Source organism: Physella acuta, unplaced genomic scaffold, assembly GCF_028476545.2.
Source record: "Physella acuta isolate Inbredline_101_S28 unplaced genomic scaffold, ASM2847654v3 ptg001020l, whole genome shotgun sequence".
Classification (NCBI taxonomy): domain Eukaryota; kingdom Metazoa; phylum Mollusca; class Gastropoda; family Physidae; genus Physella; species Physella acuta.
In genome coordinates this window covers 59,245-63,448 of record NW_026732537.1, presented here as the reverse complement: position 1 = coordinate 63,448, position 4,204 = coordinate 59,245, and the positions used below count along the sequence as shown (strand labels likewise).

General features: G+C 41.6%; 1 non-coding gene across 1 annotated transcript; it reads left to right on the top strand.

Annotated features, from left to right (window-relative positions):
- The first annotated feature begins 221 nt into the window (after positions 1–221).
- On the top strand, positions 222–338 carry Trnal-caa (transfer RNA leucine (anticodon CAA)). The gene is made up of 2 exons: positions 222–259; positions 293–338. It is a non-coding gene; the product is annotated as a tRNA-Leu (tRNA).
- Positions 339–4,204: the final 3,866 nt, after the last annotated feature.

The window sequence follows — 4,204 nt, the reverse complement described above, 5'->3', positions numbered from 1 at the left end:
TTGTTTTTTTTTTTTAATGCAGTTTACGTGATCAAATTACAATAAAATTTAAAACAGCCTAAAGTAACTAGATCTACTAGATATTGATCTAGATTCTAAATAAGTTCAGAAATAAACATAATCTTGCTTCTTAAACATATTCTGAAAAATGCTGAAAATAGCGTAAGAAAAATTCCGAAAAGAAACACAAATGACATTTATAGCAGCCCACTATTTATCAAGTCAGGATGGCCGAGTGGTCTAAGGCGCCAGACTCAAGGTTAATCACCTTCCTGCGCAACGCAGGCGAGTGTTCTGGTCCACGAATGTGGGCGTGGGTTCAAATCCCACTTCTGACAATACTTTTGGAATTTTTTTTTTATTTTACAATTTTTTTTTAACATACCTTTGAATTAAACATATCATTTATCATAATTATAAATGTATCATTTATCATAATTATAAATATTTTGAATCGTCATAACCAACAATTTTGCTATTAATTTTTAAAAAAATATTTATTGCGAAATCTTTTGTCTATGTAAAGGCATCATTCTCAAAATATAGAACTCGCATGGCCGAGTCTTCTAACGCACCAGACTCATGGTTAATAACCTATCTACGCAAAGCAGGTGTGTGTTCTGGTTCACGAATGTGGGCGTGAGTTCAAATCCCACTTCTGACAATTAATCTCTGTTGAATTGGTATTTCTAAGTTTTTAGTATGGTCATCAACTTTGACGCAATTTTGATGCATCGATTAAACATTTTTTTTTTATTAAGATGACGGCGCGAATATATCTAAATTTCAATCTAAATACAAATAATTTAGTCCTTAAAAATTAAATTAAAGATACAGATTTTTCAATCAGTGAATAGGTAGATATCAATATTAATCCTTTATAAGCTTTAGAGGCTTTCATGGCAATGCACCGAAACAAGAAAATAAACATTAGGTTTTAGTAAAGGAATCGGTCCCTTGAATTTTAGTAAAATGTGTCTGAACTTTAAAAATTAAAAATTTGTTTTATTATCAAAATTGATCGGCTGAAAATCGCGTTTTTTTTTTCGCGTGCTGTTAAAACGACAGGCACATCTATTATTAGAACTTTTACAGAGCTACATGATATTATGTAATTTGAGCAAAAGTGTGGAGAGTATGAATAGAATGAGTATGAATGGAATATTCTTATGTCGAGATCGTTTAAAACATCTTTTATAGTTCAGTGGATCAACAAACGCGGGACTTTTATAGGAGAGATGGGGGGGGGGGGAGAGTGGGGAGACTAGTGAGGAGAGAGGGGAGAAGGGAGGCTACACAGCAAAACTTTTACGAATTATGTAGAGCCAGGCGATTGTTCCAAAGTTATGTTTTTGAGAGAGGTCGCCGGTGAGATGAAATATTTTATCTCTCAACATATACACTGACGTCACCGTGTCACAACATACATACCTAAAGCACCCACCAAGATCCACCCACACCCACAAACCTATCCCCTCCTCCCCAAGATCCACCCACACCCACAATCCTATCCCCTCCTCCTCAAGATCCACCCACACACACAATCCTATCCCCTCCTCCCCAAGAACCATCCACATCAACAAACCTATCCCTTATACCCAAGAATCACCCATAAATACAACCCTATCACTTCTACAAGAACCACTAACATCTACTACCCTATCCCCTCTAACCAAGAACCACCCACACATACAACCCTACCACCCTACCACCCTACCCAAAAACCACCCTCACATACAACCCTACCACCCTACCACCCTACCCAAGAACCACCCACACATACCACCCTACAACCCTACCACCCTACCCAAGAACCACCCACACATACCACCCTACAACCCTACCACCCTACCCAAGAACCACCCACACATACCACCCTACAACCCTACCACCCTACCCAAAAACCACCCTCACATACAACCCTACCACCCTACCACCCTACCCAAGAACCACCCACACATACCACCCTACAACCCTACCACCCTACCCAAGAACCACCCACACATACCACCCTACAACCCTACCACCCTACCCAAGAACCACCCACACATACCACCCTACAACCCTACCACCCTACCCAAGAACCACCCACACATACCACCCTACAACCCTACCACCCTACCCAAGAACCACCCACACATACCACCCTACAACCCTACCACCCTACCCAAGAACCACCCACACATACAACCCTACCACCCTACCCAAGAACCACCCACACATACAACCCTACCACCCTACCACCCTACCCAAGAACCTCAACATTCATCCCTCCCTCTCCTCTACCCAAAAAAACCACACACACCTTCATAAATATACTCTATACAAGAACCACCCAAAGTTAACCCGCCAGGAACTCCCCCCCCCCCCACACGCACAAACACACGCACACCACACACACTCACCCTCCATCTTGTCTATCCACCCCCCCTACACACACAAACACACACTCACCCCTCCATATTGTCTATCCACCCCCCACACACACACTCACCCCTCCCTCTTGTATATCCAACCCCCCCCCCACACACACTCACCCCTCCCTCTTGTCTACCCAAGAACCCCCCCCCCCCACACACACACACTCACCCCTCCCTTTTGTCTACCCAAGAACCCCCCCCCACACACACACACACTGAACCACACACTCACCCCTCCCTCTTGTCTCCCCAAGAACCCCCCCCCCTACACACACACACTCACCCCTCCCTCTTGTATATCCAACCCCCCCCCCCCCACACACACACTCACTCACCCCCCCCCCCCCCCTCTTGTCTACACAACAACCCCCCTCCCCCACTCACCCCTCCCCCTTGTCTCCCCATCAACCACCCACACCTTCAACCACCAAACTCCGTTTGGCACTGCTAGATTGTCAGAAATATGAACCGGCTCCACAGAAATATTTGCTCGCGTGTTGAAGAGAGTTACCGTTCCTGGATGTGTGGCACCGACTATTGGAAGGTTATCATTAGTGAGGTGTTTGTACTTTCGTTCCTCTCTGTTTTCTTAAGTTATTATCGAAATATTTTCTTCATTTAAAAATAAAATAAAAATTAGAACAAAAACAGTATTTGTCTATGAAAATAATGGATTACTTTCTCGAAATCTAAATTATTATTTTTCTTAGAGTGAGTGAAATTGAAAGAGGAAGCTGAAATAGTTGCTCTCGTACATTTGCCAAAGATAATATACTTTTTACGTAAGATCTCTTATGATATTTCTCAATAGTCAGGCAGCGGATTAACGATTTAATGGTTAGCTTTAGGCCGTGGATTAACGAGTCAAATAAAGCTAGGCAGTGGATTAACTAGCCTGATAATTAAGCCGTGGATCAACGAGCCTGATAATTAAGCCGTGGATTAACGAGCCTGATAATTAAGCCGTGGATTAACGAGCCTGATAATTAACCCGTGGATTAACGAGTCTGATAAAGCTAGGCAGTGGATTAACTAGCCTGATAATTAAGCCGTGGATTAACGAGTCTGATAATTAACCCGTGGATTAACGAGTTGGACGAGAAACACCTGTGGTAAGTGACAAAGTTTTCATCTTTTTGGCCGTTGACTTTTACAATATGACTTCGGTCTCAACCGTTGACTTTTACAATATGACTTCGGTCTCAACCGTTGACTTTTACAATATGACTTCGGTCTCAACCGTTGACTTTTACAATATGACTTTAGTCTCAACCTTTGACTTTTACAATATGACTTCAGTATCAACCGTTGACTTTTACAACATGACTTTGGTCTCAACCGTTGACTTTTACAATATGACTTTAGTCTCAACCGTTGACTTTTACAATATGACTTTAGTCTCAACCGTTGACTTTTACAACATGACTTCAGTATCAACCGTTGACTTTAAAATATGACTTCAGTCTGAACCGTTGACTTTTACAATATGACTTCGGTCTCAACCGTTGACTTTTACAATATGACTTCGGTCTCAACCGTTGACTTTTACAATATGACTTTAGTCTCAACCTTTGACTTTTACAATATGACTTCAGTATCAATCGTTGACTTTTACAATATGACTTTGGTCTCAACCGTTGACTTTTACAATATGACTTTAGTCTCAACCGTTGACTTTTACAATATGACTTTAGTCTCAACCGTTGACTTTTACAACATGACTTCAGTATCAACCGTTGACTTTAAAATATGACTTCAGTCTGAACCGTTGACTTTTACAATAT